This window comes from Molossus molossus, unplaced genomic scaffold (genome assembly GCF_014108415.1).
Source record: "Molossus molossus isolate mMolMol1 unplaced genomic scaffold, mMolMol1.p scaffold_m16_p_12, whole genome shotgun sequence".
Classification (NCBI taxonomy): domain Eukaryota; kingdom Metazoa; phylum Chordata; class Mammalia; order Chiroptera; family Molossidae; genus Molossus; species Molossus molossus.
The window spans coordinates 22,996,019-23,010,832 of NW_023425347.1; the positions used below are offsets into that span (position 1 = coordinate 22,996,019).

At 40.5% G+C, this 14,814-nt stretch overlaps 1 protein-coding gene and 1 non-coding gene across 13 annotated transcripts in view; one reads left to right on the forward strand and one right to left on the reverse strand.

The window, feature by feature from the left end:
* RNF144B (ring finger protein 144B) overlaps positions 1–14,814 on the reverse strand; it is a 151,505-nt gene that overhangs the window by 63,977 nt on the left and 72,714 nt on the right. For 2 of the 12 annotated variants that reach the window (XM_036255222.1, XM_036255221.1), the window contains 2 exons: positions 2,404–2,487; positions 1,320–1,510 (listed from right to left, as the gene is read on the reverse strand). The exons of 1 other annotated variant lie outside the window; for it this stretch is intronic. The gene's annotated coding sequence lies outside the window, so the exon portion shown is untranslated. Of the gene's footprint in view, positions 1–1,319; positions 1,511–2,403; positions 2,488–2,833; positions 2,974–10,984; positions 11,233–14,814 lie in introns of those variants that run through there. 9 more of the 12 variants (XM_036255223.1, XM_036255228.1, XM_036255224.1 and 6 more) reach the window with 9 other exon arrangements.
* LOC118627303 lies at positions 17–120 on the forward strand. Its single transcript, XR_004959067.1, has one exon. It is a non-coding gene; the product is annotated as a U6 spliceosomal RNA (small nuclear RNA).

The window sequence follows — 14,814 nt, forward strand, 5'->3', positions numbered from 1 at the left end:
AAATAAATAGGATGTTGTGCTCGCTTCGGCAGCACATATACTAAAATTGGAACGATACAGAGATTAGCATGGCCCCTGTGCAAGGATGACACGCAAATTCGTGAAGCGTTCCATATTTTTAAAGAATATATGTATTCCCATGTTTGTAGCAGCACTATTTACAATAGCTAAGATCTGGAAACAGCCCAATTGGGCTGTTTCCAGATCTTAGCTATTGTAAAGTGCGTATCAGTAGACGAATGGATAAAAAAGCTGTGGTACATATACACAATGGAGTACTATGCAGCTGTAAAAAAGAAAGATCTCTTATCCTTTAAGACGACATAAAGAGACATGGAAAGTATTATCCTAAGTGAAACAAGACAAACAGCAAAAGACAAGTATCATATAATCTCACTTATTTGTGGAATATAATGAACATAACAGTCTGAGGAATGGGGTAGTCCCAGAGATGTGGAAGTGGGGTATAGACTGACAATCCCCAGAAGAGGAGGTGGTGGGGGAGAGATAAACCACAGAACTTATATGCATGTGTGCATGAACAATGGACATGGGCAACAAAGCTGGGGACAGGACAGAGAGGGAGTGGGAGGGAGGAATCAGTGGGGGGGAAAGGAGAAACATCTGTAACAAAAATAAATTAATTAATTAATTAATTTAAATAAATAAATAAATAAGATGTTAACCAATGACTGGGAAAGACCCAATAAGATTCAAGACAGAGAGTTCTTTTTTATTTTTATTTATTTTTTTATTTTTTTATTGATTTTAGAGAGAGAGGAAGGGAGAGGGAGAGGGAGAGATAGAAACATCAATGAGCGAGAACATTGATTGGCTGCCTCCTGCACACCCCACACTGGGGATCGGACCCACAACTTGGGCATGTGCCCTGACCGGGAATTGAACCAGCAACCTCTTGGTGCATGGGTCGACTCTCAACCACTGAGCCACACTGGCCGGACAAGATACAGTGTTCTTATTCAATTAACTATGAATGAGTTATCATCCAAGAGCAAATGAAATTCAAATCAACCTGTATATCAAATTCGGGATTTTGAAGTTTAAAAAAAAAATCTCTCTTTAGGGCAATTTAGGGGTTAAAATGAATGCTTTTACTTCTCCCCTCTTCCCAGCTTATGCTTAGACAACTTTCACAGATTTGTTCCTCCAAGACTCCCCACAGCACATAGAGGCTCGTCAGTCTCCCCCAACTGCTGTCTTATCATCTCTTTTCCTAACACTGCTCACACAACATATTCTGAATTATCTTTCCCCCAAAAAAAGACCAATCCCAAGTCAAACAACAAGAAGAAATGTACCCTGTAAACGCTTCCTGAGTGGGGAAGATGAGAAATGACAAGGGCCAGATCATCCCACACCACAAACGTCCACCACAGCTCTGAGCCCATCCGAGGGAAACTGTTGTGAATAGATAAGTCCTGCTGTTTCACCTAACAAGAGATCAAGGTATTCTTCAAGAAAGTCGATTATTTCTCCATCTCAACCTATACTATTTGGAGACATTAAACAAGACAAATTCTTAATGTTCTCAAAAAACAAAGCCACAATCTAATACCTTTTAGAAGGTATATCTTATAAACAGCTTTCTTTGGAAGGCAGACCTAGAAACTATGTTCATCAAGGCCATCTAAAACATAATCTTGTCTCTTACCATTTACTTAAGGTTTCTCTCCTTAGGTTGTGAGTTATATGTCTATAGTATAAAATCAAAGTTATAAAAATATAAATATATCCATCATCTCCAAGTTTCCTCCAGCCTTCTTTATTTATCATTGTGTGTGTGTGTGTGTACGTGTGTGTGTGTGTGTAATAAGAACATTGAATATAAGATCTACCCTCTTAGCACATTTTTAAGTATACAATACAGTATTCTTAACTACAGGCATTACTTAGTTCCACGGGTGCTTACTTATCTCCTAACTCATCGAGTTGCATACATGAAATATGTATAACTTTTGTCTGTCAATCATACCTCAATAAAATGGTTTAAAATCTATATAAATTTTAAAAATGTATTTTATATGTAAAAATATTTTATGATATAAAAACTTTTTATAAATTGGAGAGTTTTGTTTAAAAAAAATTCCAAGCATTCCAATCGTTATAATTCTATTATTTGTGACTCCGTGAGAGAGAGGAATGAAGTCACATATTCCATCTCTTTGAGATGTGAACAATCCAAAATAACTCTTCAAAAAGAAGTGATTTATTTTTCTGTGTACAATAACACCAATTCCCTAAAGTGAGGGTTTTCAAATGTTTTTAAAGCAATGGGATTTTATGAAAACAAAATCTTAAGTCCGCCACCACTGTATGAAGCAGATAAGGTGCACGGATGCGAGCTGGAGCAATGCCGGGAGGGCCCGGCCGGGTCCCACTGACCTTTCCCTCCGCCTTCCAGGCACCATCACAGAAGCTGGAGGCTTCACCATGCGAAGTTGGGAAACCAGCCCTTTGGTTTTCACTCTGAGTAAAATCAATAGTGAATATTTTTTAAATGAATGACACGTTAGGCACTTCATACAAAAAAAGTATATCAAACAAGAAATCCTTTCACCATTAATTCATTAGAAATCAAGCTCTTCAAGCAATAATCAGGAGAATCCTGATTTCTCTAATGAACTGCCCCACACTGGAGATATTTGAGAATGGCTGGCTCCAGTGTCCTGGTGTTTCTTCATGTTTGTCTTGTTAACATTCACCAGTCTCCACAACAGGAAACCATCAACAGTAGAATCTCACCAACAGCACAAACACTGCTAGTAAATGGCATGAGATTCAGAAGAGTTGCCCACAGGAAGACTGGCAGCACCTCACCACTCCTCCTGACCGCTTCTTGAGACCACACGTTCAAAGGCGCACTGACAATTCACCACTCCCCTCCAGTTTGCAAGAAAAGTCTTCCTTCTAGGAACCCATACTCATTCTTGTTCAACTTGTTCGGCCTCATACTTCATGTTTTACCTACAATAAGAGTCACTTGAATGTTCTACTCTGCTGTTTGATTTAAAACAGTAACAATTATAATTATTTTTACCATTATTACAAATGTGATTAAACCTCTTATTGGGTATGAAGAACCCAATGACAAAAGAATTTTTGCAGAGAATGAAAAAAAAGAAAGGAAGAGAGGAAGGGAAGGAGGGAGGGAGGAAGGAGAAGGGGAAAAGAAGGGAAGGAAAGGGGAGGGGAGGGAAGGGAAAGAAAGAGAAAAGAAAGGAAAGGGAGAAAGGAAGAAAGATACATGACAGCTGCCTTCAGGTTTAAACTTGTAGGATTGGGGTGGGGTGGTGAGGGCAGACTTCACCCAAATTGTAAAAGTGTCACTTGCTTAACTATAATTAATCACAGAATAGGACAATGACTGGGACATGCAAGGAAGAAAAACCACTCTAAAGCATCTGATTTTGCACTAAGTATCCAGGAAAGGGGAGTCGGCAGTTCCATCCACTCTATGAGTGTCTCTTGCTCTAAAAGTGTTCGTTATATGAGAAGCAATACTATCTGGTAGGAAAGAACAGGAAAGCCACTTTTTCCCTCATGTATTTTCATTGGAATTGCCAAAGAAAGGAATACTTAAGAAGCAGTGTTGGAAGCACAGGATGTATAAGACATTTGTCTGAAAAAGCAATCTGCTCCAAAAATGCAGAGGGTGAGACAGCCAATATTCACAGTATTTTTACCTAATGTATTTGTGCTTGTATCATTACCTAAGATTATAGTAGTTATTCCACTGCACAAAAAGATCATGTGTTTGCAAGAGATTTTGTTTTACTAGGATACTCATATAGTTATTTATAATTTTTTAAAAATATGTTTTTATTGATTTGAGAGAGGAAGAGAAAGAGAAACACCCATCGGCTGCCTCCTGCATGCCCCCTACCGGGGATCAAGCCCACAACCTAGGCATCTGCCCTGACTGGGAATTGAACCTGTGATCCCCTTGGTGCATGAGATGATGCCCAACCGAGTCACATGGGTCACGACTAGTTATTTGGGAATGTTTACACCCTTCTGCAAAACTTTAGAACTTAGATAAATTGATAAAGCACAATTAAAGAGATGACAAGAAATAGAAAGCTACCAAAATTAATCAACTGGATATTACTGATGTATGCAAACATATTACTGATGTATTAATGTATGTAAAAATCCAGTTGAGCTGTGATGAGATCTTAGTTTCAGGCTATGCTATGAAAGTCTAAGAGTTACTCAAGAACAAGGAACAAAACAGAAGGGGAGATACACGAACACTCTCAAAATGTCTACATGCCCATGCAAGACATTGAGTCCTCCCTGTGAGGTAGCTAGAATAAAAGATATGAATGCACCCTGGCCAGTTTGGCTCAGTGGTTGAGCATCAGCCCAAAGACCAATGAGTCGCGGGTTCGATTCCGGTCAAGGGCACGTACCTCGGTTGCAGTTTATCCCTGGCCCTGGTCAGGGTCGTGCGGGAGGCAACCAGTTGATGTGTCCCTCTCATGTTGATGTTTCTTTCTCTCCTTTTTTTCTCCCTCTCTCTCCCTTCCATTCTATCTGAAGATAAATAGAAAAATATCCTCAGGTGAGGATTTAAAAATATAATAATAATAATAAAATAAAACAAAAGATACAAATGCATGACTGCAAGAGGGAGCTAACCAAGGGAAGTGCTTTCAGGAAGGGCAGGTGGTGGGAAGGTATGGCTTTAGTGTCACCTTGCATAATCAGATTCTCAGGAAGCCAGTATTCTAATAGAGCAGAAAGAAAAACAATCAAAAAGACCTTGTTAGGAAAGCTCTCCCAATACCAACTAAGAATGACATGCCAGGCAACCATCTTCCACTCAACACAATCTGAAAATTAGAACTATGTTCACCTTGGCACTTCTGCCCAATACAGTGATTTATTTAGCTACTGGTTTATGTTCTTAACAGAAGCTATTAGTAACTAAAATACTCACTGAGTCTAGTAGAGTGCTGACATGCATGAGCCATTTGCTGAAGTTCTACTCTAAATACCGTCTGGAATGGAAGGTAGATCAGCTGGCTGGTAGAGTAACAAGGGCCATGGGGAGCACTGGTGTTCAGCAAGGCAAGTTCTTACAACAGAACTCCGTACTGGCCGGTGGTGTGGTTCTACTCCTAGCTTATATCTTTCACCCATTCTCTGGTCATTCAAGGACTAGATGAACCAGTGCACATCCAAAAATATCAGAAAAACAGTTGTAACATGTGCCCTGAGAGGGTAAGAACAAATGGGGACATCGCCTCACTAGTAATCAGAGAAATGCAATTACTCAAGTATGTTTTATATCTATTAAATTATTTTTTAAAAGAACAACGCTCAAGGCCAATGAGTAGGTACATGGCATCACACATGGGACACTTTGTCATTATTTGAAAAAGGTAAAATAGATCCAAAACTATTCTCCAGAAAATGCTTAATTCTTAGATGTGATAGAAGTAAACCTTCACCTACTGAGGCTTTGTGAGGTAGTAGCGTTGTTGAAAAATGCTGTTTATCACCATGCCTCACGTGATAAAAAGGAAAGTCTGTTCTTCCCCACTGTTTAAAACCTTCATTTAGAGGAAATTAAGAAATGAAAAAATACTTCAGTCTTTAATTCCTTAGTTTTAACATCTTTGTCTCATCCAGGATGACAATAAGATTATAACTTTGTAACCTGAAGACCATTATCTTGTAAAGTGGAACTGGGATGCTAATAAATCTTTATTAACTTGTCTTGTGGATGAAAAGGACAGACACTCCATTACGATGGGCATCTTAAATATTGGCGAGAGCTGTTTTCTAGACAGTCTCCTTGTTATTTGAAATCAGGATATGAATAAAGTCTCTTACAAACATTTTAATAAGATCTATTTTTTCCCAGTTTTATTTAAATATAATGGATACAAAACACTGTATGAGTTGAAGGTATGCAATATAATAATATATATATATTTTGTGAAATGATTACCATAATAAAATTAGTTAACACATCCGTCACCATCTACAGTTGCAATTTCTTTATGGTGAGAATAATAAGATCCAAGTTTTATATATTTTTTCCTACAAAATATAGGTAAAATATATGGAAAGAGATATGTGATTATGGACAACGAAGAACATGACATTCTGATAAACTAACTCTAAACCCTATAAAGCGCAGAGCATCTGGGATGTCAAGTTTTAACAAAGGCAAAATGCTGATCCTTTTTCTAAAAAGCACATTTCTTTTTTCTTGCTTTCTTCCCATGTTCCTTACCACTACAGGATAAGGCCCAAGAGAAGGAAATCCATTCTGAGCTCTCCTAACAATAAAAACATATCGAAGAAGAGGAGAGTGAATTTTAGAATAACAGGTCAATGATATTCTTGGCATTGGAATTTTACATTCATAATAGCTCCCTCCCTCACACCACCATGTGCCCTGCCCACCCCCTTTTCAATCAGAGGTTCCCTTGCTTCCCACAGTTATTCCTACAGCCCTGCTGAGTAATTTTCTTCCCCTGCCTGGCATAACAACAAAGCCCAGAAGCAGGAAGGAATGCCACTTAAAGGCAGGTCAGACAATGATGTAATTAACAGATCAAGGAGAAGTATTATTTCAGGCAGGCCCACAGAGCAAGAGGAGGGCTGATTTCTTGGGTCATGACATGACCAGCAAACTATAGTTGCTAAAGCACAAATCTCTACATCAAATTTTTTTTTCTCCAAATGAATAAAAGCATATGTAACTATTACCCTCTCCTGTGAAAGTTAAAAGTTGCATATAGAAATTTTAATTAGAAACCAATTTAAAACCAGTTTAGAAGAGGAAGCTCCTCCATCCCACACTAAGTAAAGTGCAGGGTGTGTACTTTTGTATGTCTTTGCCAAATCAGTTTCTTAAGAAACCAATAATACAGGAAACAAAGGCAACCCACCAAGAACTGAATTCTATAGATGTTAGGTGCTAAAGATGCAGAGATGATTAAATCCAGTCCCTGCTTGTAAAGAGTAAGATGGTTGAGGGGGTTGTCAATGGTTACTTTCATGTAATCATATACAGGACAGTTTGCAGGTTTATAGCTTCAGCCACAAGTCCAGCAAAGAGAGAAATGAGATGCCTTGTTCTATCTTTCCAAGAAAGACAAAGAACCAGTTGTCTAAAGGTCTGGGACTCAAACTCATGACTGCAGAGGAATTAGAAACTAATGAGACATGGCTTTCCAAGTATTTTTTTTTTTAAATAATTATTCTTTATTGATTTTAGAGAGAGAGGAAGGGAGAGTGAGAGAGATAGAAACTTCAATGAGAGAAAGCATGAATTGGCCACCTTCCGCATGCCCCCCCCCCACTGGGAATCAGGCCCACAACCTGGGCATGTGCCCTGACCCAGGATCAAACAGGCAACCTCTTGGTGCATGGGTAGATGCTGAACCACTAAGTCACACCAGCCGGGCTCCAAGTATGTTTTTGTTTTTCTTTTTTTAAATATTTTTAATATATTTTTTTTAATCTTCACCTGAGGACATTTTTTTTTTTTTTTTGCATTTATCTTCAGATAGAGCGGGAGGGAGAGAGAAACATCGATGTGAGAAAGACACATCAAGTGGTTGCCACCACACGACCCCAATCAGGACCGGAGACAAAATGCAACCAAGGTACGTGCCCTTAGTGGGAACCAAACCCGGGACTCTCTGGTCCGTGGGCCGACGCTCTAACCGCTGAGCAAAACTGGCCAGGGCCAAGTATGTTTTTTAACATACTTGTGACCAGAAGTAGCTCCAGCTATGAATAAGAGAAGTTCATTCCACCTAGGTTGTTGTGTCTTCAATTCAAGTAAGGGGTCTGATCACAGATGAGAAGTTTCTCTTTCCATGTTGCAAAAGCATTGGTCACTTTTACTCTCCTTAATGTACTGTTTTCTATTTTTAAATGACTACTACAGTATGATGCATTGGGCTAGGAAATACTCATTGACCAAGTAAATAGCAAATTCCAAAGTTAATAAAAATAAAACATTAGTACGAGACCTCCCACATATGCCTAAAAGTGAAAAAAAAATTAAAATAATTAAATAAATGGACTTAGACGTTGTTATGACTCTTCAAATTACTGAATGCTCAGGTGACATCAGGGAAACCATGGTTGAAATGACAAACCTCAAAATATTTTTCATGCTCAGGTAAAACAACACAAATTGAGAACTCCCAGGCTAGCTCAAAGACACTTCCAAGCTTACGTGAATTCCTTCGGGACAGAGACCACATCGTATACATCGTTATACCCTCGGCATCTAGCACACAAATGACAAACAACAGGCACTCAGTACTACAGTAGGTAAGTTTTCTTGGAGAGAGAGAAAATATTTCTCTCTCATTGTAGAGAAAAATATTGAAGGCCTGGTTCTCATCTGTATGCACTTCCAGCAATTCCAACACTGAAAATACAGATTATTCACTGTAGTTAAGGGACTTCCGTAAAGAAGGCAGGCGTCCCTGCAAACAGCTGCAGCATCCCGGAGCGGTGGCTGCAGATACCTACGCCGCACAGCCCAAAGTGGAAAGTGTGACTTGTCCGGCAGCTTGGCCCCTTTCCCATATCCAAAATAATCAGTTGCACAAAGTAAGTTTAGTCCCCAAACTGTTTGGACTTTGTTCCTCCATCAACATCTGGGTTCAGCATGATTCCTGACCTCTACCTCAAACTGGTGATTTCAAACACTACACACCTCACTTAACAAGAAAGGAATGTCATTAGTCAAGGCCAGGGGCAACACACAACCCCGAATTAGCAGAAACACTACAGAGAAATGATTCTGTTGTCCTTAGAAATGTTTCTAAACATCTGACATATTGAAACAGCTTTTCAAGAAGAAAAATGTAAATATGCTTTCCCAGATTTAATGTATTCATATTATGGAAGCGAAAACTAGTTTCCAGGAAGCTAAATGGACTTACTGTATACATAAAATAAACTATTTTTTTTCTTTCTAGATAGAGCATAGCTTCTCTCTCTGCTGTAGAGTTAGGCTGAGAAAACTTGGTTCATAATCTGGGAGACACAAAAACTAATTATTCAAAAAAAAAAAAAAGATGTCTTAAACTGGCCTAGTTTGGAAGCCTGGATGCCTTTATATTGCCAATGAACTGAAACCATTCATGAGAATGAGGCTTTTGAATGCCGAGAATGTTCTTGGGGCTCAGCACAAAGATATTTGGCATAGATGATTGTAAATATTTGTAAAACTCTGGGTTTAGACAGTGTTTGACCACATTCAAACCTCATTTCCAGCATAGTAGTGTAGGAGCAAGTTATCTAGGGTGATCGGTTTGGGGGGGTTTTTTGGTTGAGTTTTTTGTTTGTCTGTTTGTTTTAAATAAAAAGCCAAGCAACCCAATTCTGCAACTCAACATCTTTTTTACATTCTCTGTATATGTTTAGAGTTTCAATCAGTCAGAGGCTACTTTTTAAACAAGACATTTTCTTTCCTATTTTTTGCAGTGTATGCCCACTACAAAGAATAAAATACCAGTCACAGGTGTGCAGGGGTAAGGCAGGAGTTGGGAGAAAGTGTGGCCTCTCTCCAGGAGGCTGTGTGGACCTGCTATGGCTATCATTCTTTTCTCCCCCTCTCTTGTCCTCCAATAGTTTCAAAAGTACTTAGGGGACTGCTACCCATACAAAAGACTAAGGTTGGGAAGGGAGGGCAGAGTAAGGAGGAGGAGGAGGAATTAGATGTGAAAAGGATCAAGAGGCTCAGCTCAGTGAAAGCAGCAGCAGCCTGATATTTAATGAGCCAGCAACACAGTGAAGCCTGGCTGGGTTCCTTCTTCCTCTTACCCACACCCTAAAAATTGAGTCATCTCAAAGTTCATTTATTTCGCTTCTGCTTAGACACCCCCAATCTACTGCTTCAGAAATGTTAGATACATTTTTCTTTAATTCATACCTGACTATGTTCAAATAAACATCCAGAAATGCCAAGTTAGAAGAACATGGATAGTCCTACTGGGCGTCCCAGCTAATGTTTAGATGGGTTCTTTTCAGGTTTATTTTTAAATTTTTATCTTTATTGTTGAAAGTACTGCAGATACCTCCCCCTTTCCCCCCACTGACTCCCTCCACCCCGCTCCCCAGGCCATCGGCACACCTTGTCTGTGTCCATGGGTTATGCATATATGCACATAAATTCTTTGGTTAATCTCTTCCCGCCATCCACCCCCACCCGCTTCCCTACAGTAATGTTTTGATAAGATACCTGAGCAGTAGAAATAAGTACAAGACTATAGTGGAAGAATGAAGACAGAGAACATTTTTCCAGAAAGAAGAATTCATTTCTGAGAAATCTGAATGTGAGAAGTATATCTATCCATCAGGAGTAGGCTTACAGCAGAATCACTGAAACTAACAACAAAAGCAAAAGGCACCCTGGAAAGGGTGAGCTAAAAGACCTTTTCTCTGCGGAAACAGCAGGAATCAGTTTCATTTTACCTTAAATTTGAGAATAGCAGTATAAGATCAGAGTTTCACTGTGTTTTATCAGCAATAAACTGACAAAATAATCAGCATAACGTATGGCCAAGAGCCCACGGACAACCTAACATCTTATTCATATCTATGTGTGTCAACATACTGCTGTGCATTTCCAAGTAACAGAAGGTAAACAGCTGAGGTTATGCCAACTTTTGGTCTCCCTTTAAGACATTGGGAGGTTTGATCTAACCTTGAATTTTCAATACATTCGGTGGAGACTGTTCTAGTAGAAATTAAACTCGTTTCTTTCTACCTTTACAAAGGCATCTATTTTTTAAAAGTTAACAGGTGTTTAAGGCATTCCGAATGCATTCAATTCTGTATGCTGGAAGCACAAGACACAGAACATATGGCTAAAAAACATGGTATCATAGTTTCTTGCCCTTTTTTTTCTTTTCTCAGTCCAACACCATTCCCGGCTTGCAATGCCTGCAGCTTTTAAAAAGCTTGCTAAACCTACCTGGCTGAAGAGCTCTGTCCTTCCTCCGCCGCCCGGGCTTCTCAGCAGCCTCCTGCTCGCACACCGGGGAGGAGGGGCTGTTCCATTCTCTCCCTCGTCCTCCGTGCTCTGCAGCTGACAGCTTTGCGCTTTGCAGGACTGGAACAGAACTCGGGCTCGCAGAGCGCTGGTGCCGGAGGAGGAGGACCTAGACCCAGCCGCCTCCGCCTGGGGAGCTGCAGCGGCGCGGAAGCCTGCAGAGCGTGGGGCGCAGCTCGCCAGCAGCGGCGCCGGGAGCCGCGCGGTTATTTATACAGGAAGCGCAGGCGCGGCACTTCCTACTTCCCATCCGAGCCGCACTTCGATGCAGGTGATGGTCTTAACCCTGTCCCGACCGGCAGCCTGGGCCCCGGGCAATCCAATCCTCCTCCGCGGGCTGCACTTGGCAGGACCTCTCTCTTGTCCTTCTGGGACGGCTGCCGCAGGGATCCAGGGCAGGGTGTCCAGCAGCAGCCCCTGGTGTCCTACATCATGCCCAGACAGGGGCAAGCCACCTCTTGGCCTTAAGTGCTTGCTGCTTCCCTGCACTGTGTCCTCCCGGGGCACCTTTGTCTCCCTCATCCCCAGCCTTTTAAATGTTTTTCCTTCTACCTCCAACAGCCCAGACCTGCCTTCCCATTTTGCCAGAAAACTGTATTTATAAATACTTTCCATGCACATCTCATCAAAAACACCTTGTACCTAGTTATTAGAATATTATGGACTATATTCCCTATGCTGTACTTGACATCCACATGACTATTCTGCCACCGCCAATCCATACTTCTCAATCCCTTCACCTTTGTCCCTCATCCCCTCAACCCCCCTCCCATCTGGCAACCTTCAAAATGTTCTGCTTGTTTACTTCGTTTGTTCGGTAGATTCAATTGTTGATAGATATGTATTTATTGTTCATATTTTTTATCTTTTTCTTCTTTTTCCCTTTAACATTTCATGTAACACTGGTTTGGTGGTGATGAACAATGTGTTAGATGGGAACAAGATGTATGGGGATGACCACTAAGTTACATAATGTCTAATCACTGTGGGTACACCTGAAACTGATATCATATTATATGTCAACTGTAATTGAAAATTTTTAATGATTTAAATAAAAAAAAACACTCTGTACCTGATTTGTCCTTTTGTGTCTAATAATAGAATGAAAAGGCAGGCAAATGAAATCAAGACTTAGTTTACCTCACAAAATACTGGCACACATTTATGCAAATGATTTTGCTTGAAATGCTTTGTCAATAAATTATGTAGGGAACACTTGCCAACCTAACAGGTTGTACTCTCTATTAAAGAAACGGTAACAAAGTAATCTGGGAGCTGTGGGGAACTATGATGTGCCTTCCTCACTCCAAAACCTTAGACACTTAATTTGTGTAATGTTTATAACAGATTATGTACCGCCTTGCTCCCCACCCCCCCCCTACCCCAGAGGTCACAATTACAGTCCCAAATCTGTTGCAATTTAGAAATGCCTTTACTCTGAAACAAGAATCTTTCTGTGCTCACTCTGCAACTTCCCTCTCCTTTTGCAGCTGCACTCAGGAATGTGCTTTCTATAAGAAAGGACTCACAGACCCTTGGAAGGGATCGGTGTGCCAGTGAAGGAAGTGCACACTGCAAACTGCTTCTCAGCTCTCTCGTGTTGAAGGGTCAAAGCCAGGTGCTGAAGAATGCAGTGTATCTGTGTGTGTGTGTGTAGGACAGGCAGGAGGACCAGTCCACTAGTGGGGGAGGAAGGGAAAGTGGACAAGGGAAATAAGACAGAAAGAGAATTCACAGTGGTGACCCAAAGTAATGGAATCAGAGGATACTGGAGTTTGGAAAGTTCTTTTAGCTAATTTAGTTCAAATGCTTAATTTTAAAACTGAGGAAACTGATGTGCAGGGAGATTTAAGTGGTTGACATGAACCAGAAAGGGGGTTGAGCTGGACTGAGACCTAAATCTGTCTTAGATGAAAAAGGTACATGTTAATGAAAATCACCCCACAATGTCTAACTTCAAATTTAGCAATAGCTTAGGTTCTGAGATAATTAACCTCAAGGTATTTTCTTGATGTACTGACCATTGTTGATGAACAGAATCAAGAAAGATAAATAAAGCAACTTCTAAGAGATTAGCTTATTCATTAGTGTTGATACAAAATGTTTGGCACCTTAAACCAAAGTTCAACACAGAGTCCACTTTTTAAATTACTATGAAGTTGAATTATAATCTCTTATCAACAGGATAAGGGAAGAAGCTGCCAATATGAATGAAAACATGTGTTAAGCAATAATCAGGCCGTCTGTTGTTATAAATGGCAGGGGAAAGAAAAAATATGTTGTATAATTTAAAAACATCAGCATTGCTCAGCCAGTGTGGCTCAGTGGTTGAGCGTCGACCCATGCACCAAGAGGTTGCTAGTTTGATTCCCAGTCAGAGCACATGCCCAGGTTGTGGGCCAAATCCCCAGTGAGAGGCATACAGGAGACAGCCAATTGATGTTCTCTCTCATCGATGTTTTTCTCTCTCTCTCCTTCTCCCTTCCTCTCTGAAATCAATTAAGAAAAAAAAATTATTTTATAACAATAAAATAAATAAAAACATCAGCATTATTTTCAACCATGCAAGTTTATAAAAATTGCATTCAAATTTTAGTGGAACTAAATAAACAAACAGAACATTATAGTATTATGTGAACAATTCTTTCCGATCAGCCTAGAGTACACTGTGTGTGTTCATTCATTCCTTCAAGGATTTATTGATCTCCTCCCAGAAAAACTGCTAGATGCTTGGAAGACAAAGATAAGTTGGATGTATACAGTCCCTGTCCTTGGAGGCCTCTCAGTCCAGGAAAGGAGTCAGACAAGCAAATCAATTCTCAGGGTATTCTGATGAGTGATAAGATAGACGTACATATGACATGCCATGGAAGTACAGAGAAAAATAATTTAACTTAAGGAAAGGTGTTGACGAAAAGAATCAAGGATGGCATCCCTGGGAAAGTAACTTAAAGCTGAGTCCTCAAGTAGCTGATTGGGGAAGGTGAAGAAAGATAAACCAGTCAGAGGCAACAGCCAATGCAAAGGCTAGAGATGTGAGACTTTAGGCGATGCTTTTTATAATTCAGACAGAATGGAGGCATTCAGAATAAAAGAATGAGAACCTCGCCCTGGCCAGTTTGGCTCAGTGGTTAGAGCATCGGCCTGCGGTCCAGAGAGACCCGGGTTTGATTCCCACTAAGGGCACATACCTTGGTAGCAGTTTGTCCCTGGCCCTGGTTGGGTCATGCGGGTGGCAGCCACTCGATGTGTCCCTTTCATGTCGATGTCTCTCTTTCTCTCTCTCTCCCTCCCTCCCTCCCTCCCACTCTATCTGAACAACAACAACAACAAAAAATGAAGACCTCAACTACCAGGAGTGACAAATGGCATGAAAAAGAAGAGAACAAATGGAGAGAGCTTTCAGAAACAGAATTAATAAGACCTGATAGATCAGATCGGATGTATAGGGTAAGGGAGAGAGGAGAGCCCAGGCTGTTGGTACCACTAACTGAGATTGGGAACAAAGGAGGAGCAGTTGTAAGGAAAATGATAACAATTCCATTTTATTTGTGCAGAATTTGAGGTGCATCTGGGACACAGTGGGAGACTTCTCTAGTAGGCCAGCAACAGAGAGAGATCTGGGGTAGAGTAGAGAGTCTTTTAGGAATTACCATCATTTAGGCTGTGGCCATGGATGAGATGACCAAGAGCTGAAATCACCCACAAAAGGTGGCATGCTGTTGAGAGAACAGAGGCTTTGGAGCCATACA